This window comes from Neovison vison, chromosome 4 (genome assembly GCF_020171115.1).
Source record: "Neovison vison isolate M4711 chromosome 4, ASM_NN_V1, whole genome shotgun sequence".
NCBI classification, from domain to species: Eukaryota; Metazoa; Chordata; class Mammalia; order Carnivora; family Mustelidae; genus Neogale; species Neogale vison.
Genome location: NC_058094.1, coordinates 213,865,882 through 213,890,764, shown reverse-complemented (window position 1 = coordinate 213,890,764; position 24,883 = coordinate 213,865,882). Strand labels below are relative to the sequence as shown.

Below are 24,883 nucleotides of genomic sequence, written 5' to 3'. Positions count from 1 at the left end.
GTTATGATATACTACGCATTTTAATCATATATTTTAAACACTGGTTGCCTCCTATCCCTTTTCCTTCACCCTAAGACAGGTAGAATAGATACAGGCATTCTTAGAATACAAACGGGGAATTTTGTGTTTTACTCACCACCCTCTTCCCGTGTATAGAACATGACAGGCACACAGGAGGAGCTCAGTGATATTTACCGTATGAATGGGTGCAGAATACACGCAATAATCAAAACTGAGTGCTTCGAGCGCCTCTTTCACCAGAGTTCTAGGAGACAAGCGGGAGTCACCAGGAACTTGATTTTTGTGATTGAGGATGCCTCGGCTCTCGTACAGATTGCGAGTACCTTCTTACCTTCTTTAGGATGTGCTGATGTGTGGTGGTTTGTGAACTGCATGCGCAGAGCTGTACAGGTACAACACCGAACTAATTTGCAGCGAAGTCCACGTAATCTCAAATTTGTACCGTCAGAAACCAGTTTTTGTACGTGCACGGGTCTTTCGTTCTTTTGTGCATCTGTACAGGATAATGCGGGATACTACTTCACTGGAGATTCACGATGAGGAGGGGCTCCTGGGTGGTGGCTCCGAAATGTGCAATCACGAGAAAGGACTTAGGGCTCACTTGTCCCACACGCCAATTCAGAATCAAATTCTCACCCTAGATCAAATCCCGCGCTCCTCCTACCGGCAACCTGCCTCTACCCCGCCCCTTTTGCTACCTATGGTGGGCGGAGCAAAGAGGAGCCATTCCCAGCTCCCCCCAAATTGGTTAAGCTCGCCCGAGTTCCGGGAACCCATTCCCGAGCAAACACCAAGGACACGGAGCAGCCAACGGAGGCCGACGAAATGCCAGCGGAGCTTCACACGCGGCCACAGAACGAAGCAAAACACGAAGAAAGGCAGTAATCTAGCTGCCACGTGAGGCGGGCGACCCGGTCCGCCCTCCGAGCAAGAACTTCAACTCCCGGCTTGCAGCTGGGCGGTTATCCTCCGCGGACTATAACTCCCAGGGTGCTGCGGGAGCGACCGCCCGCCTCTCCTCCCGCCCCTCCCCCGCCCCTCCCAGCCGGATCGGCGTGCGCCTGCGCACCGGAGGCCGGAGGAGTCTTACCCTAATGTAAGATGGTGGCCCGTCTGGCTGTGGAACCCACCGAAAGCTGAGAGTCTGTCTCTCAGCCGTAAAGGTCGGACTCGCTGAAGCAATCAGGCCCGGTTCTGAAGAGTTTTTTCCCCGACACTCGTTCAGTGGTCTCTTGTGAGGACGCGGCAGCGCGTGGAGTCGGCTAAGGGAAAAGCGAGGCAAGGCAGGCGGGTGAGTCTATGCGGGGCTGGGCTTAGGGGAAACCCGGGGCTGACCGGCTACGAGAGAGCGGAGGCTTCGCTGGGACTGTGCAGGCCGCACCCCCCTTTCTCCCCACCCCCCGCCTCATCTTCACCCTCCTCCTTCTTGGTCTTCCTCCTCCTCCTCCTCTTCCTCCCTCTCCCCTCTACGCCACAGCAGTTACCACCAGGAAAAGGGAGCGGGGCAGAAGGCGGCGCGGCGGCGAGCACCGACTCCTTCGAAAATTTCCTCAATTGGGGAGCCGAAGCGGATTCTCGTCTCCAGCTCTCTCCCCTGCGATTCTGTAGGGGCAGAAATCTTGGGTCTCAGTACTCCCTTGTTTTCCCAGCCCTCTCTCCCCTCCCTGACGTCCTTGTCCCAGCAGCCCCCGTCTCCCAGGACCAAAGCCATCACTTCCACTCTGACCCGAGTTGCTGCTGCTCATCAGTCCCACTCCTCATTGCCCACTCGTCCTGCTGTTTGTTTTTTGCTCCACTGCTACCACTCTGGAGTTAGCCTTTGCCCCCCTCTTGTGCTTGCAATCAGCCCCTACTCTATCTGCCACACTAGCGCTTCCGATTTGCAGCCGTTCCTTTAACCACATCTGTCATTTGAAAGCTGCCCCTTAAATACCTAGATCATGCTGCTGCTCGTTCTTACCCACCTGTTTCACAGCTTTCTTGGGAATATTCCGTTTATTCCCTCTTTTCCATACAGATTCTTTCAACATACACTTCCAGGAAAAAAAAAAAAAAAAGGGATGCCCCGTGGTGGCCCCTGAAAAGTCAAGTTGGGAAGTGAATTGAGTGAGGTAGGATACTGTTAAACGTCATGAGTGAAGATCATTTATTCGGGCTACTCGGGAGAGGAGCGTTTTCTTTTGGCTTTCAGTTGATCTATTTGTGGATTATTCGCTCTGTTGGGACGTGGGTTGTGTGTGTGTGTGTGTGTGTGTGTGTTTTCCTTCCCTTCTATTTTTGACCCGCTTCTCCCTGCTACTAAGCATTCCACTGAATTACCTTTCCCCGGGACACTGAATGTGAACTCTGCTTATACCAACAAATATTAGCCTTGGCATTTCAAAATAAGATAAATCTGGCATACAACCAAATTAATCTGTGAACTCCACAAGAAAATAAAGAGATTTTGATTATCTGCTGGTTATATGTGGGTTTCAGATCTTTTCCGTATTGAAAATTGATTATTGAGGGTTGGCTTAATTGATGAAATAATTTATGGTTTGGATGGAAATTTCCTTTCCAGCCAATACCAGACTTAGTATTTTTGGATTTGGGAAGTTCTCTTTTAACATTTCTAGAATGGTAGGTATATGAATAAATTGTTTTTCTCGAAAACTCATTAGGTATGTATGCAAAAGAAAAATGAAATTTTTTCCCCCAAAAGTAAATCCCCATTTTTTTTCCACAGAAAAGAAGGGGGCTGGGAAAAGAAATGACAAAGCTGTGCTCTTATATGCATTTGTTGGCACTTACTGTCATTATTATCTACATTAAAAAGCAGAAAACTAGGAGCAAGGGGTGGCTGATGATGTCCATTTTTTGATGAAAGCAAAATTGAAATGCCCTGACTAATGGTATAATGAGCCTGTAATCACACCACTGCGAAATAAAGAATTATCAGAAAAGCAAACAGGATTACGTAGATCAGATACATACATTTTAACATTTTAAGTTTAAACATAAATAAGACACTTATATGTAAAAATGTTAAAAGTCAGAGTAGCAATCTCATGCATCAGTATAATTCTTATTTGCAAAAGTAAAACCTCAAAATACAAATACATACAGTTACCCTTTTAATAACTTTTGCACATTGCTGTATTGAGATTTTTATAAATTTTACTTATAATACCTGAGGAATCCTCATTTGACATTCTGTTTGATTGTGATAAATGGTCTGCTTTATCAAATGTAAACCAAGGTTAGAAAAGCTGTTTATAAAACTTCTTCCTTCTTTTAGCCACTTACACCCCAATTTGGGGAAACTAAATAAATCCCTACTCAGAATAATAAGCAATTTATATAGCAAGCCTTGCCCTGTGTTATAACTTGAGGTCTTTCTTTAAAAATTTACTTATATTTAGTTTATTAGTAGGAACATGTTTAAAACAATTGATCTTCAACTCTAAGTAACAGTGTATATCATTTTCTTTCTTCATCACTATTGGAGAAGCTTTCCACTTTGTACCTGTAAATAATATCAACACACAGGTTTAAGAAATCCTTGGCGGTCATACTTGGCTGATTTGTAAGCAGTGTGTTCTAGGAGAGGACTGTTTGTCTGGCAGAAGAGTGTAAATGATTTTAATACATCTTTTGTTTTGTAAAGATCCTTTAGCTAGCTAAATATATTCTCAAGTGATTTTCTTCACACCATACTTTCCTCCTGCAGTCATCAGATTCTTAGTTTCTGCACTTGGAAGTCAAAATGAATTCATTTGGGATCTTTAGTACATTTGAAAGAGGTATTTAAAATTTTTTGATGTTTTGATAGGAAATCGAAAGCTGTAATTTCAGAATATTTTTGTATGGTTTAAGTTTTTAGATGTAGCTTCAGGAACATTGCAACTTTGTACTTCTGTGGATTTTGTTTCTTTTTTTGATAGTTTGGAATACTTTGTCAGGTTCGGTAGTTGAATTCTTTAGATGAATATGTGAATTCTATTGCAAGGTTTTTGAACATGAATTACTTTAACTTATTATATAAAATTGGTTTCTGTAAAATTACATAGGCAATTCTTAATTTTATTAGGATGAGACAATTATAATCAAATGACAGAATGCAGGAAAAGATAAATTTTGTATTGTCAACTTTACTAGCAGTAACTTTCAACTCATTGGCTTTGTAAAGGAGAGTGTTGCTTAAGGATTAACTTCTTTCATTAGGGGAATTTTATTTTAAAAATGATTTTAAGTGGCTTAAGAGAATGAAGAAAACATTTTCTCAGTGTAAGCAGTATGATTTTAGTAGGCTTCCCTTTCCTACCCAACGCCTGGTTTTAAGGTGAAACTATGCTCTTCATTTTATTGTGTGTGTGCACGTGTGTCTTGTACTTGCAAATAATATTCAGTTGAATCTATTTCAACTCATGTTATTATTTTTATAGACCATTCAAGTGAAATAGAAAGTTTTAATTTGTGAAAACTTCAGCCCCTGATGAAAATTTAGCTTTCTGACATTAAGTGTAATACTGTCTTGACTTTTTGTGAAGGAAGATACATTTAGCCCATTTGGTTCCAAAGAAAAACAGTAGGGAAATAGGTTATAGAGATTTTTCATGTTCTAGAAATAGTATAACTAGAATGTACCACATAATTTTCTCAAAGGATTTCTTAATCTAAGTGGAACTTGTAAATGGTTTTTATCCCACTGGAATAGCATGTATTGGATAAAACTTAATACATTCTGAGATTTAAAGAATTTTATGTACTTCAGAAATACTAGGAAAAATCTGCAAATGCCCATCCTTATATATAAAATGTGTCAATATGTCAGTATCCATGGTATTCTAAAGATAGTTATAAATATTTTTTTTTCTTGGAAGTTGAGATTAGACAAATTATAAAGATGGCATAATTTACTTAATCATGTAGTGCTGCAAAGAAAGAAGATAAGTGGGACTTTTTAATCACATATTTAGTGGTTTTCTGAAAGAACTTCTTTCCAAATTGCTTTTAATGTTATTATGTGGTCTTTATTAGAAAAGAGTGTGTGGTAAATGTTAACTTTTTTAAGCATAGTAATATAATTCAGTGGATTTTGTCACATTACTTTTTCATGGTATTATTTTTTTAGTTTTTAGTCAGAAATTAGTTTATGGAAGAGAAAATTTCAACACAATTTTGGCCTTTGGATTAGAGTTTTAGCAGGTTTTTATTTTCCCCCGTGAGAAGGGAGAACTTAGATGCTGCCAAAAAAATGATAATTACTTTAACTTGCTAGAAAAAGTTAATTTTCAAGATAGTATAAGTACAAGGGAGTTTGAGGATGAGTTTTTCTCCTAAGAACTGTATTTGTGAGGAAGGTTTCATTCTTACTAAACTCTGTTTATACAAGTGTTGTCCTGTTTTAAACTTTTAATTGCATTGGGTGATGAGATGATATATTGCTATTTGTATATGTGTCTGTGAGATACCATTTCAGAAACAAATAGTTTTCTTGGTTATGGCAGCTAATTACCTCTTGAGTGTTTAGAGACAGTGTAGGGCGGGAAAGCCAAAGTAATCATATTGTTTTATTCCTAAAACCAGTCTGGGAAAACAGTTAAGTCAAGGCAAAATGAGCAGTGTAATTAGAATAAAATGCCAACATTTAAAGGTAGCTGCTGTTGCATTTCTGCTTTTGGAAGAAGTTAATGAATGATGATGTAGGGAAAATACTGATTGAAATTTGAAAAGTAGCTATAGACTGAAATATCAGGCGTGGAGCATTCCTTAGCAGCAACAAACAGATACATTGTCATTAAGCCAAATATCTGAAATTTCTTAAGCATGTTTTTCAGTCTTTGGAATAAAGAGGAAGTGCTAATTTTTCTGATTATTTAAGAACCTACTAATTCATTCCCTGTTGAGGGCAGTAGGTATCTTCAGATTGTAAATTTCCTGAAATAAAACTGGCTGATTTGTGTTATTGAACATTGTAGCAACTATTTCCCCCGACCTTTTGTATGCTTATGATTTTTTTCTTGATGTTTTTTTCTGAGGTTTGGATGGACCTTTTTATGAATGTTGTAACAGAATGAAAATTTGAAATATAAACGGTATCGCTTTTGGTAGTAAGATTAATTATTCTTTTGATAGAGACTCTCCCATTTTGATAATATTATTTTCCTCAAACTAATTTTATTAATTCTTAGAATTAGGATGCTGCAAGATCCCTGTTCAATTAGGTATTTTTAGAAAAAAAATTTTTTTAAATGGTTTTATTTATTTTTTTGACAGACACAGGGAGAGAGGGAACACAAGCAGGGGAACCTGGAGAGGGAGAACAGGCTTCCCGCAGAACAGGGAACCTGATGTGGGGTAGGATCCCAGGACCCTGGGATCATGACCTGAACCACCCAGGCCAGTTAGATCTTTCCAGAATTTTTTTTCTTAGTTTGAATTGGGACTTAGGTATTTGTTGAGTAAAGAAAATGTTATAATGTATCTTGGTTTTGTGATTTAAAATGAAGTAAAGACATTATTGGTACTTTTAAAATAATAAGCATATTGTGAAAAATTTTAAATAAGTATAAAGGTAGACTTCAAGTTCTTTGTAGTTGTCACTCGGCTTCAAAGATTATCACCTCATAGCCAGTCTGATTTCACCTACACCCCTACTTACTTTACCTCTTATTCTTCTGCTCTTTGACCTAGATTATTTTGAAGCAAATCCTAGTCATCCCATTATTGCATTTGTATTGGAACTCTTTTGATATAATAAAATAAAATATCTTGGTATTTTATCAAGAATATTTAATCTGCTTGTCAAATAGTGTTTGAGTACTTATAGATCCACTTTCTGTGCTATGACCCAGGCTTTTAAGAGTTTCTTAAAGGTTCATAATAATTTGTTAAATGTTCATAATAATTTAACTAGCACTATCCAAAGTGGTGTCCAAATAACATGCGGTATACATAGTCTGGGTCCAGTATGTTAGTGTAGGGAGATCTTCAGACCGAAGTTCTAGGAGTGAGGCTTCTTAAAGAAGGTGGGACTTGAATAAAAAATACATACCATCTGCATAGGGAGAGCTTTTCCAGAAGGAGAACGTTCCATACATGAGCAAACACTGGCTGTGACCAGCATGATGTGAGAGGGAAGTAAGTAGTCTGACCTTAGTGGAACATGGAATGAAGTCTTAATTTTTGGGAATGGTGTCAGATTAAGTTAGTATACTAGGATGGAGCTGGGTTATGAAAGGTAGATTCAGTGGCAGGTTGAATTTGATCAGTGAAACTCTAAGGAACCATTAGAGTTGGTCAGGAGGCAGGAGATAACATATTAAAGGTGTTTTTTTTTTTGTTTTTTTTTAAAGAAAAATTGCTTTTCAGTTAGGTGCATCATATTTTGGGGTTGACAGTTAAGTTGAATTTGAAAATTTAATGACTAGGCCACTGAGGTAAGGAGCCATAGAGAGAAGTTAGTGATGAAGTTCTAGAGGATTCTAGATTGATTTCTGCTAATTGATATCATCTTCTCTTCGGTCTTTACATTCAGAAATAACACCAAGGTTTCAGAGAATCGAAAACTGAAGAAATGTGGTTAATTTATCTTTGATAGTAAACGTCAATTTATTATCCAGGCCTAGCTTTTGGAAGGGAAGTGATGCATGATATTCGATATATAACAACCTTACAAAATTCCTTTAGAAAAAAGCTACCAGTGTTTTAAAATAATTTTAGATATTCTTTCACTGGGGAATGAGAGTTTGGAAAATAAAAGACAGTTTTAATTACATGACTGTAATGGGGCGACTGGGTCGCTTGGTAGGTTAAACATCCAATTTTAGCTCAGGTCATGATCTCAGGGTCCTGGGATTGAGCCCCGTGTTGGGCTCCAGACTCAGTGCAGATCTGCTTGAGATTCTTTCCTCACTCTGCACCTTCAACCTGTGCTTGAGGGTGCTCTGTCTCTCAAAAAAAGAAAGAAAGAAAAAGAAAAAAAAAAAAATCACATGATAGTAAGAGATGGAACATATCTCACTTATAAAAGAGAAATTTATGTCTCATTCGCTTCTTATATGTGAATGAGTTCAGAAGGAGTATTAGGAAGCTTATCTGAACAGCTTATAACCAGTATATATTATTAAAAATATCTGTAAAGTTTAATAATGACCTGATGAGAGCTGAAGAAATGGCAGAAAATTCTGATGAAGTAGGGCACTACCTATTGTCAGTTCCGGGCTCCCTTAAGGATGGTTAAGTTTAGGTCAGCAGGCTAGAGAAGAATGTTGGGACAATATTAAATGGAAACATGTTCCTTGATTTAATTTGTTATACTCTGCTTTGCAAAGGTATTAATAAAAATAGATCCGGTTAAACAGCCATATTCTTATTTGGAATTTTTCTTGAGTTATGAGACCCCAGAAGTACTTTTTTCTTGTTTTGTTGACTCTTCATTAGACCAGCTTTCTAAATCTGTTCTGTATTGCCATGTTCTGTTCTGTGTTGCCATTTATTCTCTTACTGCTTCCTTCAATATCACATGTAGTCCTTCTCGACAGTATATACGATTGTGGATCTTAAGGATTCTCACAGAGTCTGAAAACATCTCAAGCTGAGGGTGCTTGCAACAACTTCAAAATTAAATTTATCTTTATTCACCAATCTTTTTTGGTCCTGTTATTCTAAAAGGTATAACCTACCATAATGCCATGGACCCTTTAAGTACTTAGGAAATATTGATAAGGGTACAGATGATGATGCAACATAGTACATTATTGGAACATGTATGTTTTTCTCTAACATTCCCTCCATCCTATGATCTCCTTACTCCTGGTAGCATGTCAGAACTATTTTTGACATTTTTTACTTCTTTATTTAACCGGTCTGTTGTGCTTTCTAATGTGGTCAATAGAATGGAAAGCTGTTCCTTTCTTGGGAGTTTAACAGGGGCTTTAATATGTTAATTTTGGATTTAAGATTGAGTTGAGATCCCTTCATGCAGGACAGTCTTGAGGAGGATTGTATATCTTAATTGCCACCAGTGTATGTGGGAGGAAAGTAAGTATCAAGTACACAGTATGGGAGAACCTTAGTATTTGAGAATATCTTCAGTGGTAGCTGCCAATCCATTCTTTTCCCAAGAAATTTTAATTTAGTCCCTTGGAGTGTGGAGCCGTTTATAAAGGTCACAGTGGGTGGTAGCGGGGAGAAAATGGTTCCCTACTCCAAAAAATCTCTCTCAATTTTAATAACTTAAATAAATCTGAAATTATTAATAGTTTGCTTTTTTTCATTCATGCAGTTCTTGGGAAAGAGCTGACTTTGTGTGAGTAGCTTTGGGGTTGCCGTGGGTGGCCAGCAGGATAGGTGTGTTGTAAACTCAGGAAAGGGGAGGGGAGGCAGAAAATAAAGTGAGAAGACTTCAGATTCTAGCAATGGCGACTCTGCATTTTTGACTGAAGCATTGTTCAGCTCCTTTGCTGTCTTTGGTTACATACCTCAGGTTTTTTGTTTTTGTTTTTTTGTTTTAAGGTTTATTTACTTTAGAGAAATAGAATGAGTATGGTGGTAAGGGGCAAAGGGAGAGAGAGAATCCCAAACAGGCTCCAAGGCCAGCACAGAGCCTGACATGGGGCTTAAAAAACATTGTGACCTTGAGATTATGACCTGAGCTGAAACCAAGAGTTGGGACACTTAACCGACTGTGCCCCCAAGGTGTTTCAGCATCTTTTTTTCTAAGTTAGACTGTTAGTAAGAATTGGGGAGGCTACAGACTTTAGCCTTTTCCAAATCAAACTAGTGTCCTTGTCCTTGTCCAGCTTTGTGCATTTTAACCTCTACAGCTCAAAACGTGACAAATTGTGTCTTTTCTCTGCTAGAAGGAAAGGGGAAACAGGAAAGAGAAGGATAACATTGGTATGATACTCCTCATCTGCTTATATGTAAGACTGTTTTGTGGAAAATCCTCTGCCTTTTATTTTTAATTTTATGTATTCAGTTATAAAATAGCTTCATGAATTTGTCAAATGAGTCCTTAGGAACCTTTAGAAAGGTCCATACCATGGAGTTAATGATAGATTGAAGAACACCTATGTAAGTTGATGCTTGGTGGTACTTTTTTGAGATTTCTTACTTCTACTAAAATCTTTCCTGTCATACTGGACACATCCTAGATTTGAATTTTTCTTCCAAAAAGTAAAGCTAGGAATCTCTTTTTAAGGTAGCTACCTTCCCTGCTTTGTATTCAAATCTGTTTTGATCCTGATGAAAGCAAGTATGACAGTAAAATACTTTGAATAAAGCTATGCTAACAAAAGAACATTTGTTAGTCATGTGTCACTGTATGTTCTTTTGTCATGCCTAGCTAATATTTTTTGCAGCTTTGGTGAACTCTGAATAATACATGATGTGTTTGTGTTTACAGATTGTGTTTTTTTATTTTATATACAACTAAATTCACAATTTTTTTAAAACTTAGCATGATATTAAAGGGTATAATTTTTTCCGTATTTGGAACAAAGGACTAACTTAAATGATTTTTCATAGTTGAACATAGTTTTTAATAGCTTCTTGTTTTCTGTGTAAGCCCTTCGAATTCTCCCCTATTTTTATTTATTGTTTATAATTGGGAGTATGCAGTGGAGGATGGAGCCAGACTGCCTCAATGTAAACCTTGGTTCTACCATTTATTACTTGTCAGACCTAAGGCAAGTTACTTTACCCTTTGTGGCCCTCAACTTCCTCATTTGTAGCATCGAGATGTGAGGATTATCTGTGGAGTAAATGAGTTAATATAGGTAAAGTGCTTGGAATAGTATTTGGCACGTAGTAAACCCTGTATATAGGTGTTTGCTGTTATTACACATTATTATACATTTGAAAAAAATCAGAAAACATTCATTTTTGAAAACTTATTTTTTAATTCAATATAGTTTTTAATGTTTAGTTACTAGACATATGTTTTAAGTAATTATTTGACAAGCTGGAAACACAAGTAATGTGTTTGAAGGAATAGTCGAAAGACTGGCTTGTCTGGAGTTCTTTTGAATCAGAGGGTATTAGAAAATGAAACTGGATAGGTATGATAGAAAATGACTATGGAGTGTTTTGAACTGAGACAGAAATTTAGATGTGGTTGTTAAGTGGGCAATCATTGCAATCATGGTAAGGTTTTTTTTTTTTTTAAGTCGGGAGAGTGATGTGTTTAAAATAGTATTTAGGGGAAGGTGGTTTTGAGTGTTCTTGGTAGCATAGAATTATTTGATTTTATGTGGACAGAGGGTTTTTAATTTTTTTTGGTCTGTTTTGTTCAGGGATCTACCTTAAATGGCTCAGACAGTGCCTCATAGATAGTAAGAGCTCAATAAATACCCGATGAATGAATCTTAAGGGAGACTGTGAGTTAACAGAGAGAGAAACACAGAGGACTCAAACTTTTGGAAACTCTGCCGTTAAGAAGTCTAAGTGAAAAAAGTGTTATTAAAGGAATAATTGGGGAGGTGGAAAGAAGACGGAAGAAAGGAAATGGAAGTTTAAGTTTAAGCCTAAGTTTAAGTTTCAGAAAACAAAGAGATTTTTCAGTAGAGAGAAGTCACAAAGATGAGGAATAGGAAAATCCAATATAGTATCACTTCTATTTTAAGAGGAAAAGAAAGTGACGTAGTCTGATTGGACATTCAAGGCATTGAGAATAGTGAAAGCCCTTTGGCTTGTGGTGTGATGATCAAGAGCCATCTTAAAGCAATTTTACTTGCATGGGAATGTAAATCAGTTTGGGGGGAAGCTTGAGGAAGGTTTATGTGCAGAGTCTAGGTAAAAACCATTCAGTTGAGAAAATAACTGTAAAAATGGCAGGAAGACAAATTATAATAGCAGCTTTCATAGTTCTTGAATGTGTACTATGAGGGATTCTATATATTAAGAGAAAACTTGAGGCAGTTTGTGCTGAATGTTCTTGTTTTGTAATAGAGAAGACTTACTCCACACCCTGCTTCAGGACTCTGCCACTTCCTAACTCTCTAACTCTCCCTTGTCACGTGGAGGCCACGATAGCATGTATTTCATAGATCTGTGATAAGGATTAAGTTATTGACTCTTTTTAAAACACTTAGAACAATGCTTGGTATCTGGTAAGTGTTTGATAAATGTTAGTTAGCTGTTATCATCATCCACTATTGAGGTAGAGAGTAGGATTGGAGGTTCTCATTGAAAAAGAAAAAAAGAAATTAAGGAAAATATTGCAAAGTAATGTCAAGAACTAAATGGAAAGGCCTTAGAACCTTTGCTCTGGCTATTCTCTCTGCCTGAAGAACACTTTTCCAAATATCCACATAGCTTCCTCAACTCCTTCAGACCTTTGCTCAAATGATCTCCTTTGCAATAAGGTCTACCCTATTTCTTTACAGTTAGAACCCAGGCCCCTCTCCCTTAATATTTGCATTTTAAAATTTTTTGTATATTTATCCTCATACATATCATGTAATCCATTTATTCTTTGTATATACTATTTGTTGCTGATTTCCATCTATTAGGGTAGGGGTGTTTGTTCCCTGATATATCCCAGGTTCTGGGAATAGTAGTTGGTATATTAGTAGTAGGTGCTCAATATATGCTTGCCGAATTAATAAATTACTCTGCCATTGAGGAGGGTTTTCTGAGACTGGTGAATACTATGTAGAAGTTGACCTCAAAGATTTCCTCTCCTTTCTGAAATAAGTCCATTTTGGTAGTGGTTTTCGTGGCAGTCATTTGAGAAATCCATTTAGCTGAGGGAAGGAAAATGTAAGATGAATTTTTTTGCTACAATAACTATATTTTACGTTTGATTAGGTAATGAAAGCTTACCTTTGAGTGCTTATTAGATACTAGGTAATGTTCTAACCTCTTTATTAGTTTTTAAAAATTCTACAACCTTACAAGTACATCGTAGTTTTCTTGCAAGCCATTATTAGGGATGAAGGGGAAGCCATTTGCCCAGAGACTAAGCATGCTTCCCAAGACTGTTGTCTTCTTTTGACAGGGAGCTTCTTACATGTCATTCCTCCCTCCAGCATTCGCAGCCTTGACACTATTTCTTGCCTGAAGTGTATCTGGACTAATCTCATTATGTCCTTTATCCCTTTTTATGTCAGTCACCACAAGCCTCGTACTTTAATCCCCACAGGATTCTGTACATTTCTAGGCTTTTCACTCCTCTCCATCATCAGCAAAATTTCTTCTATCCTTGTTTTTTTCCTGAACATTTTCCTTTACTCTCCCCTTTTCTGAAAACACTGCTTCCCCTGCAGTCCTCTAACATGTTGGCTATTAAATTTTTCATTTTTTCTTGTATGCCATCATCAGAGGTCAGTGGGTCAGTCCCATGCACTATGGTTGGAAACTATATTTCCCATTCTTACTTCCTCTATATAGGAATTGAAGAGGGAGCCTTGTTCCACTGAGTCTGAAAAATGGGGTGGATACGTTCCATTTACCTTTCCTCTGTGAAATTTGTCTGTTAACAGGTTATGTTGTCCATAAATCCTTGTTTGCTGTCATCTACTGCACTCTGGGTTACATCTTCTCTTTTCTTGACCATTACAGCTCTTTGCTCAGTGTTATTCTTGGTGATACTCTGACTCTTTTAATTCTTCATAATTTCAGCTTATACCATCTCTGATGCTACTGTGGCCTTCTCTGAATTCTTCCCTAAAGATTTTGCTCACCATCTCATTTCAGTCACTCACTCGTGGTTATATCTTACACCTTCTTATTACCTATAACTTGAACCCTTCCATGATTTTCAATTCATGCAGCCCCTTCTGCCATTTATCTTTTCAGCTCATTTTACCTAATACCCTAACACAACAAACTTTTACTGTCATTAGGATCTCCTGTCTACAGACTGTCCTTTGCCCCTTTGCTTTTTTTTCTTCTTACCTATTAAACATTTATTACCTAGTGATTGATCATTATATTCATTCCCTTTCATATGCCCTCTACTCTTTTGCCCCTTTTTTACTTCTTTATACTTACTTGGCAAACCATCAACTCTACCTAAGTCAGATTCTCTTGAGTACTTCACATCTGTACCTGTGTGGCTACAAGTGACTGAAGAACACAACCATGATGAGCACTCTCAACTTTAAATTCATGTAAGAAACCTCAGGTGGCCCTTAATATTGTCTGGCATCATTATCTATTTCCTTAGTCCATTCATTTTTCCCTCTCCCAGATGACTTAGTTATATCCTTGCCTTTCTTCTCAGACTTCCAGCCTTCTTCCTCATACTCACTCTCAGTTGATGGACCTACTTTCTCTTCCACCAAGAGAATAGAAGCCCGTCAGAACATTAACAGACTCCATCACCACATCTCTGTACCTGATGGTCTGACTCACAGACCTTTGCCTTCCTTCTGTTACTATAGATGAACTGTCTTTGCTTCTAATCCAGTTCCTTGGATCAATGCATTCAATCCCATCCCCTTTCATTTACTCTGAACATTGCTCTAAGCAATTCTCCTCCCTCTTTACAGATCATTTATTTTCCCTTTTCTGGGTCATTCCCATTAATGTGCAAACATGCTGTAATTTTATAATTTTTATCCTCATAAAATATCTTTTCTTGCTCTTTATTTCCATTGCAGCAGAATACCTTAAAGCATTGTCTAAATGTACTTGTTCTGGTTATTTTCTCATGTGTTCTCTGAAGCCTGTTTTAGTTAGGCTTTGGCCCCTACCACTCACTGTGCTTTGATTGTTTTAGTATTAACAATGACAGTGGTAAATCTAGGAGTGATTTCTTTGTATTATGTGATCAGTCTAACTTTGACAAGTTATTTTTTTCTTCCTTTTGATATACTTGTTTCATTTATGTTTTAGGATACCACATCCCCTTGGCTTTCCTTAAAACTTACTGGCTGCTCTTCCTTAGTCTTTCTTAGTAGATCCTCCTCTTTGCCTACTTCTAAACAGTGGAATATCCCAGGGCTCACATTTTACCCTCACTCCCTTGGTGATCTCTGCTAGTTTTGTGGCTTTGAATATCTTCTTTTTTGGGGCAGATTGGGGGTAGGCTTTGAATATCTTCCTAAATGTTGATAGGTCTCAAATTTATTTCTCCAGCCTCAACGACTATCCTCAACTCCAGATTTGTATATCTAGTTGTCTACTTAATGTCTTCACTGGAATGGCTGTTAACTGTCTCAAACTCAACATGTCCAAAATAGAATTCATGCTCTTTCCTCCCAAATTTGCCCTCCCCTAACTGCTTCACCCACATAGCCTTCCTCATCTCAGAGGTTGGCAGCTTTCACTTGCTCCAGCCAGAAATCTTGGCTTCATTCTTGACTCTCTTGCTCTCACACATTTATTCCATTTATTTCACATTTACTCCATCAGGAAATTTTGGCTCTACCTTTGAAACATGTACGGAATTCAACTGGTTTTCACCATCTCCACAGTTACCATCATTTCTTGCTGGGTAATTGCAGCAGGCTTCTAAGGGATTTCTCTACTTCTACCCTTTTCTCTATAGTTTGTTAATAATATAGCTGTTAGAATGATCTTTTGAAAACATCAGTTAGATGGCAAGAGATTTTGCACCACATCTGAGAAATTTCATTTGATTGATAAGATTAAAGATTGTTCTGCTGGTTTTATTTTATCTCATTGGTTTAGATGGCATATTTAATGTAGGCTTTGATTATAACCATTTTTATAGGTAGAGCTGTCAGAGATGGGTCTTGGTCTTGGTCTTGGTCTTGGTCTTCCTCACTTCTCCTCACTAACCGTCCTTTTTTTTTTAAAGATTTTATTTATTTATTTGACAGAGAGAGATCACAAGTAGGCAGAGAGGCAGGCAGAGGGAGAGAGAGGAGGAAGCAGGCTCCCTGCTGAGCAGAGAGCCCGATGCGGGACACGATCCCAGGACCCCGAGATCATGACCTGAGCTGAAGGCAGCGGCTTAACCCACTGAGCCACCCAGGCACCCCCCTTTTTTTTTTTTTTTTTTTTTAAGATTTTATTTACTTATTTGAGAGAGAGTGCCCCTGCACCAGTTGGGGGGAGAGGCAGAGGGAGAGGGAGAGAGATAAGTAGACTCTGTGCTCAGAGCCAGGCTTGATCCCAGGACCTCAAGATCACGACCTGAGCCTAAGTCAGATGCTTAACCAACAGAGCCACCCAGGTGCCCCACTAACCATCATCTTTTCAGCCCTACACACAGAAAGACTATATCCCTGAAGAAATTGGAAAGAGAAGGTCTGAGTTGGTTACTATTTCAGAGAGTTGCTTTGAAAGGAAGAGTGGACCACCCTTTCTTCTTTTTTTTTTTAAGTTTATTTTATTTTTTAAAGATTTTATTTATTTATTTGACATAGAGATCACAAGTAGGCAGAGTGGCAGAGGGAGGCAGAGAGGGAGAGAAGGAGAAGCAGGCTCCCTGCCGAGCAGAGAGCCCGATGCGGGGCTGGATCCCAGGACCCTGAGATCATGACCTGAGCCAAAGGCAGCGGCTTAACCCACTTAGCCACCCAGATGCCCCATGCACCACCCTTTCTTAATAGAGGTCTGCTGTTACTGCTGCTAATGTCCTTTAGCAACATTGGCTTTCCCTTATCCGCTGCCAAATTTAATGTCTTCTCTACCCCTGCCCTTTTTGTTTTTTGCTACTCCCAGATGGAAGTATTATATTTCTTAACTTTTGGCTCTATTTGAATTAGTGTTTTATACTCTAAACTCTCTTTTTACATATCCTGAAACCCATTCTTAGGGCTGGGAGATGAGTTGGTTTTACCAACTCATAGTTTCCAATAGAATGATAATGAACATGATAGTAAAAGGGGAATTGATAGAAATAGGTGGAAAGGAAATGACATGTACAACTGTGGGGAAAATGAATGAACTTTTCATAATGCTGATAATTTCTGGAGGAGTTATACAGTACTACATGTAAAGAAGCTTAGAGATTGGTGGGCAAGAAAGAGCTTAATTTTTTTTTTTATTTCTTTGCATTCTTTTCTGTGAAGGCACATGTTCTCTAATCAGTTTTCTTCTGATTCCCTTTCTGAAAGTTTTCTTGTACTGGGATCAACAATCATCAAAATTATGATGTTGTGTATATATTGCTATTGATTTCATATCCTTTCAGATTATTGTACTTAATCTCTTGGTCTGAAAATAGACATATGCCTGTTTTCTCAAACCATTTCTTAGACCTGTGTTGTCCCTTATGGTACCCATGAGCTGTGGTGGCTATTGAGCACTTGAAATCTGACTAGTCTGGGGGACCTGGTTGTCTCAGTCAACCGGTTAAGCATGTGACTCTTGATTTCATCTCAAGTCATGATCTCAGGCTCATGAGATCAAGCCCCAATTGGGGCTCCATGCTGCGGATGGAGTCTGCTTAAGATTCTCTCTCCCATTCCCTTTGCCCCTCCTCCTGCTTGTGCTGTCTCTAGGTAAATGAATTAAATACATAAATAAAATCTTTAAAAAAAAAAAAAAAAAGGAAAAATGTGGCTAGCCTGAATTGAGATGTGTGCTGAGTGTAAAATACTGGAGTTTGAATGCCTGGTACAAAAGGTTATAAAATATCTCATTAGTAATTTAAAAAGTGATGATTACATGTATTTTGGATGCATTGGGTTAAATAAAATTAATTACCTTTTGTTACTTTTAATGTGGCTAGTAGAAAATTTAAAATCATAGTGTCGTTTGCATTATATTTCTCTTGGACACTGATTACTTTTTTTTTGTAAGATTTTATTTTTAAATTTTTAAATTTATTTGTTAGACAGATTACAAGTAGGCAGAGAGGCAGGCAGAGAGAGAGGAAGAAGCAGGCTCCCTGCCGAGCAGGGAGCCCGATGTAGGGCTCAATCCCAGGACCCTGGGACCATGACCTGAGCTGAAGGTAGAGGCTTTAACCCACTGAGCCACCCAGGGGCCCCGGTAAGATTTTATTTTTAAGTAATCTCTACACCCAGTGTGGGGCTCAGACTCACAATCCTGAGAACGAGTTGCATGCTCTTCTGACTGAGCCAGCTGGTGCACCTAAACTTCTCTTTTTCTTTTCTCTAATACTTTGAGTTGTTTTTAACTCAGTTAATGATCTGTTCTGTATTCAACTAAAAATGAATTTGGTATGATGTATTTTAAAAGCATTTTTTCCGAGGTTAAATACTTTTATATTGTTGTGTTTTTGCCTTTTTTTTTTTTTTAAGCTAGCAAGTGGTCAACGTGAAAGTACTTTCTGAAGGTGGGAGAGAAGGCAGGCCCTCTCTCCTGAGAGAGGTGGCAACTGCCTGTATTGTTATCCTTCTTCTTTTTCTTCTTTTTTTAAACATTTTATTTCTTTATTTGACAGAGAAGAGAGAGGGAGTAAGAGAGAAAACACAAGCAGGGGGAGCTGCAGGCCCAGGAAGAAGCGGGCTCCATCCCAGGACTCCAGGATCATGACCTGAGCCTAGGGCAGATGCTTAACCAGCTGAGCCACCCAGGCGCTCCTGTTGTTACCCTTCTTAGTATTAATGTTCTCAAGCTAAGTTTTCTTATAAGCCTCTGACTTTTGCCATACCCTGCTCATAGCACTACATAAACTTAAGTTATTCTTTATCTCCATTGCCTGGAAGAATTTTGAAGGAGGAACTTTTAAAAAGTATCAGAGTTTATCTTTTTATTTACTCTTTTTAAAAAAAGATTTATTTATTTATTTGACAGATAGAGATCACAAGTAGGCAGAGAGGCAGGCAGAGAGAGAGAGAGAGAGGAGGAAACAGGCTCCCTGCTGAGGAGAGAGCCAGATGTGGGGCTCGATCGCAGGACTCTGGGATCATGACCCGAGCTGAAGGCAGAGGCTTAACCAACTGAGCCACCCAGGTGCCCTATTTACTCTTCTTAATATTAGACTATTTAATAGTACATGTTACAGTCCTTCCATTATTAACATATAACTTTAAAGGCAATTTGTATCTGGTTTAAAAAAAGGATTGGAAATTTTACATATAAGAGAAGAGATTTTGTCTACTTACACACAAAACCCAGCAGATGAATAAACACCCCAACCCCTGCTGACTCTAGTCAGCATTTCTGCTCTTCTCCCCCCACCCGCATGTTATAATACTTTATAAAGATTTAAGTTCATGGTTTTATTTATATTTTACATCTGTTGAAAAAAAATTTATCTTGGGTTCAGTGAATCTTTTTTACAGAGGTTAAGCTTTGAACTGTCTTTAAGTCCAAGAAGCTTATAGCTTAGATCTGGGTAGTTTTTTAAGTGAGCAGCTGATAATTGGGTAGCTATGGATATGTTGACTTCTGATTTCCAAATATATTTCACTGTAATCCACAATATGTTGTTACCATGAACATATTAACAAAAATGGCTCTGTTAAACATTTGAAAATTTATAGAACTATTATTTTTATTTTCATCCAAAGAGTCCACAGTACCTCCTTAGGTATTGAAAATTATATAAAAGGTGCAAGATGTAAAGTTGGGCCAACAAGCTTGAATCCTTTTTTTAAAGTTTAATCTATTTTTAGTAATCTCTGCACCCAGTGTGGGGCTTGAACTCATGACCCCTAGATCAAGAGTCTCATGCTCTTCTTACTGAGCCAGCCAGGCAGCCCCCTTGAATCTTTTTTTTAAAAAAAAGACTGGAATTAAAAAAAAATTTATAAACAAGGACAGTTGGGGAAAAGATGTATGGCGAGAAAAGAACAGAGATAATACAGATAATAGGAATTGTGGAAAGGAAGAAGGAAAGTGAGCTCTTTAAAATTAACATTCTTAGATGTGCATTGGAAGGATGACTTTGATAGGCTGAAAAAATTTTGGTACTTGTTGGTTTTCTGGTTGTGGTTTTCTTAGAATACTCTGTTTATCTTTTTGTTTCCTCTAAGCTTTGAGCATAGGCTCAATTTCTTTTGGCTATGCAGACTTCGATTTAGATTGATCTATAAGAATAATTTGAGGGCCACCTGGGTGTCTCAGGATGTTAAGTGTCTGCCTTGTGCCCTCGTGCTGGGATTGAGTCCCCTTTCTGGCTCCCTCCTAAGTGGGGGTCTGTTCTCGCTCTGCCCTTCCCCCTACTTGCATGTGCATGTGCTCTCCCTCCCTCCCTCCTTCCAATAAATAAATAAAATCTTAAAAAAAAATTTCTGAATCCATCTGTGTTGTGCATATCAACTATTCTTTTTAATTGCTGAGTAGTATTTCACAGTGTGGATACACTGCAGTTTGTTTAACCATGCATCTGTTGATGGATGTATTGGTTTTCAGTTTTTTGGCAATTGCTAATAGAGCTGTTAACGTTAGCATGAACTTGAGTTTTCATTTCTCTGGGATAAGTGCCCAGGAGCACAAATGTTGGGTTGTTAGGTAAGTTCATATTAGTTTTAAAAGAAACTCAGGCCTGTTTTCTAGAACTGCTTATGATTTTGCATTCCCACAAGCATTATGTGACTGATTGGGTTTTTTCTAAATTCTAATGAGATTGGGTATTATCCCTTTTCTTGGTCTGTAGTTCATTCTGATATCTCATAGTTTTAATTTGCATTCCCTGATGGCTAAAGATGTAGAATGTTTTTTCATTTGCTTATTGGGCATTCGTATGTCATCTTCAGTGACTCGTCTGTTTGTCTTTTGCCTATTTTCTTTTTTTTTTTTTTTAAAGATTTTATTTATTTATTTGACAGAGATCACAAGCAGACAGAGAGACAGGCAGAGAGAGAGGAGGAAGCAGGCTCCCTGCTGAGCAGAGAGCCGGACGCGGGGCTCGATCCCAGGACCCTGAGATCATGACCTGAGCCGAAGGCAGCGGCTTAATCCACTGAGCCACCCAGGCGCCCCCCTCTTTTGCCTATTTTCTGACTGGATTTTTTTGCTGTTGAGTTTGAGCGTTCTTTATATATTCTGGATATAAATTCTTTACCCAAAATGTGGTTTGCAAATATCTTGTGTTTTCATCCTCTTCATAGGGCCCCTCACAGAGCAAAAGTTTTTAATTTTGATGAGGACAGTATGTCAATTCTTTCTTTTATGTATTGTGCTTTTTGTGTCAAGTCTAAGAATTCTTTGCCTCATCCCAAGTTTCTAAGGTTTTCTGTAAAAGTTTAAGTAATTTTTACATTTTAGTGTATGATGCATTTTGAACTAATTTTTGTATAAGACATGAGGTTAGGTTGAGGTTCTTTTTTCCTTTTTCTTTTAAGTACAGTTGTTCCTGCACCATCTGTTGGAAAGGCTACCTTTATTCCAGTGAATTCCTTGCACATGTGTCAAAAATCAGTTGGGCATATTTGTAAGGATCTGTTTCTGGGTTTTCTGTTCTCTTCCATCCATCTGTAGGTCTTTCTCCATGAATACCACACTGTTTTGACTACTGTAGCTATATAGTAAGCTTTAACATCAGGAAGAGTGATTCCTAACACTTGACTCTTTTTTCAGAATTGCTCTAGGTCTTGTAGGACTTTACCCTTTTCATGTAATTTTTAGAATAAGCTCATCTATTTCTCAAAATCTTTCTGAGGTTTTGTTGGGAATTGCATTACACCTGTAGATCAATTTGGGGAGTGTTGAAATCTTTACTATGTTGTGACTTCCAGTCAGTAGTCAGTCTCTCCAGTTATTTATTTATTTTTTAAAATTTATTTATTTAATTATTTGACAGAGACAGTGAGAGAGAGAGAGAGAGCGCGCATGCACACGAGCAGGGGGAGCAGCAGAGAGGAAGAGGGAGATGCAGGCTCTCCAATGAGCAGGGAGCCCAATGTGGGGCCCAATCTGAGGACCCTGGGATCATGACCTGAGCCTAAGGTAGACACTTAACAACTGATCCACCCAGACACCCTTCTCTCCAATTATTTAAGTTTTCCTTTATTTCTTTCATCACCGTTTTGTAATTTTCAACATATAGATCCTGCAAGTTTTATTAGGTTTATACCTAAGTATTTCAGGGTTTTTTTTGGTACGATTCCAAATAGCATTGTATTTGTAATTTAGATTTTCACGTGTTTATTGTTAGTGTACAGAAATGTGATTGATCTGTATTGGTTAATCTTGTATCCTGTGATCTTGTAGAACTCAATCTTAGTTTTAGGGGATTTTTTTGTACATTCTTTGGGATTTTCTAGTTAAAACATGTTATCATCTGCAAATAGGAATAGATTTTTTTTCTTTTAGTCTATTTGCTTTTTGTATCCTTTTCTTACTTTATTGGCTGGCTGGAGCATCCATAATTATATGGAGTAAGATTGCCATCCTTGCCTTACTTGAGCCTAGAGGGAAAGCGTATGGTTTGCACCATGTAAATGTGGTATTAGTTGTGGGCTTTTTGTAGATGTTCTTTACCAAGTTGAAGAAGTTCCCCTCTATTCCTAGTTTACTGAGAATTTTTATCATGACTGTGATGGAATGCTTTTTCTGTCAATCGGTATGACATGTTTTGTTTTTTCCTTTAGCCTTTTCATATGGTGGATTACATTGATTTTCAAATGTTAAACCAGCTTCACATACCTACAATAAATCCCAATAATCTTTTTATACATTGCTGTACTTTATTTGCTAATATCTTGTGCAGGGTTTTTACATCTGAGTTCATGAGAAATATTGGTTTGAAGTCTTTGGTTTTTTAGTAGGTCTAATTTTGGTCTCAAGAGTAATATTGACTTCATAAAATACTGGCTTAAAACTTCATAAAGTTGGGAAATATTTCTTCCTCTTTAAAGGAAAAATAGAGTAAAATTAGAATTAGTTCCTTAATTTTTTGGTGAAATTCTCCAGTGAAGCCAACTTAGAGGATTTCTTTTTCCTGGGCTTTTAAACTATGAGTTTGATTTCTTTAATGTTCATAGATCTTTTCAGATTATCTGTTTTATCTTGCTTGAGTTTTAATAATGTGTAGTTTCTGAAGAATTGGTTTATTTTTTCTAAGTTGTTGAATTTATGCGCATTGAGTTGTTCTTAGTATTACCATATCATAGCTGCTGGATCTTGGTAATAATCTGCTATTTCATTCTAATATTTATGATTCTTGTTTTTTCTCTTTTTATACTTATCAATCTTGCTAGAAGTTTGTCAGTTTCCTTCTCCTCCTACCCTCCGAAGAATCAGTTTTCATTTCATTAATTTTTCTCTCTTGTTTTTGTTTGCAATTATTTTGATCTCTGCCCTTTATTATTTCCTTTCTGTTTACTTTGAGTTTACTTTCCCCTTCATTTTGTACTTTCTTGAGGTAGGAGCTCACATCATTGATTTGAGACCTTTCTTGACCTTTTTTTCTAGTGTAAGCAGTTCTATAAAATTTCCTCTGGTTACTGCTTTAACTGCAGTTCTTAATTTTGATACGCTCCATTTTCATTTTCACTTTGCTCTATTTATATTTTTCTCAACTTATCTGTTTATTTATTTAATTGAGGTAGAGTTGACATACGATAGCTCTATTATTTCCTTTGAGATTTCCTCTTTGGCTCATGGATTATATTTAGTAGTATGTCGGTATATTTTCAAGTGTGGGAGATTTACTAATTTCTAGTTGGATTTCATTGTGATCAGAGAACATACTGTGTGATTTTGAAATTGGTTATGTTTTATGGCCCAGGGTGGTGGTTGGCTGAATGTTCCATGGGCACTTGAAAAGAATGTATGTTCTCCTACTTATTTTTGGCTCTACTTAGTTTTCCTGGAGTATCACCTACCTCTCTCCCTATGCAACTCTCTTCTTACTTTCTGCCTGATTCATTCTATCTGGTTCATGTCCTTTATTACTGGTTTGTATAGCATCATTGACAATAACTTTGTTTTTATTCTTATTTCCTCCCCCTTAGTAAAAATTCTTTATTTCCCATAAATCCTTTATGTCCCATGTCTCATTTAACATTCTCTGTAGTTTTTAACAATATGTAATATTCTTTGTTCTGAATTGTCATTAGTTCTTATGTTGGCAGTGTAATTTACATTTATACTAGAGGCAAGTTAGCCTTAAAATATTATTGTTCCAAGGTGAAATATTGCAGTATATTTTTGTTATTTTTTCAAAAGCCACCCACAAAGTATGATTCTCTGGATAAATTTAGACTGAATTAGGAATTATATGCTAAGTATATTGCTAGGCATTAAATGAGAGGAAAATTTGTGTCCTCATGATACTTTGTGGAACATAAGACAAATGCCTCTGCAGGGGTTCTAATATATAAGACATTAGACACCAGATTCTTAATGAAGAAATACTATACAAATTCAGAAAAGGAATAATTAAAGAATGTGGACAGGATTAATTTATGTGGTCTTTTGAAAAGGTAATACTTGACCGAATGGTAGGTGGAGTGGGAAAGGAAGTTGAAATGAACATTATCTATTTAAGGGGACTACTCACCCAAAATGAGCATGACCTGTGGGAAGGAGCGTGAGGAGGACATTTTTTGAGGCAGTAGAGTTATGCAGTAGTAGGAGGGTAGAGAGGATTCCTGAGCACAAGGAGAGAATTTAAATTTGAACAGGAATCTGTAAGCCAAATTAAAAGTAACTAATCTGAAGAGTGACTTGAAGAATGCTGTACATGTAAAGCATTAGCATAACCTGGATAGTTATTAGAAATGCAGAATTTAATACTCCACCTCAGACCTATAGAATCAAAATCTGCATTTTCAACAAGGTACCCAACTGATTTGTATGTATTATGAAGTTTCATAAGCACTGGTCTGAAGGGAAGTTAATCAGACAGAACTGTATACAAATTAGATTCTAGAGGAGGGGGATTTAGAAAATGGAGGAAGGTGTTAAATTGAAGATTATGATCCAGTTTTGGCACCAGGCATTTGAAAACTGGGTGGGCCATTGACAGGAAATAAAAAAACCCTGAGTGGCATAAAAAGCTGTGCTTATTCTTTACTTCTAAGCTTAGAACTTTTTG

At 37.6% G+C, this 24,883-nt stretch overlaps 1 protein-coding gene across 6 annotated transcripts in view; it reads left to right on the top strand.

Moving 5' to 3' along the window:
* The first annotated feature begins 1,097 nt into the window (after positions 1–1,097).
* CNOT4 (CCR4-NOT transcription complex subunit 4) overlaps positions 1,098–24,883 on the top strand; it is a 140,322-nt gene continuing 116,536 nt past the window's right edge. For all 6 annotated transcript variants that reach the window (XM_044246635.1, XM_044246633.1, XM_044246634.1 and 3 more), the window contains exon 1: positions 1,098–1,312. The gene's annotated coding sequence lies outside the window, so the exon portion shown is untranslated. The remainder of the gene's footprint in view (positions 1,313–24,883) is intronic.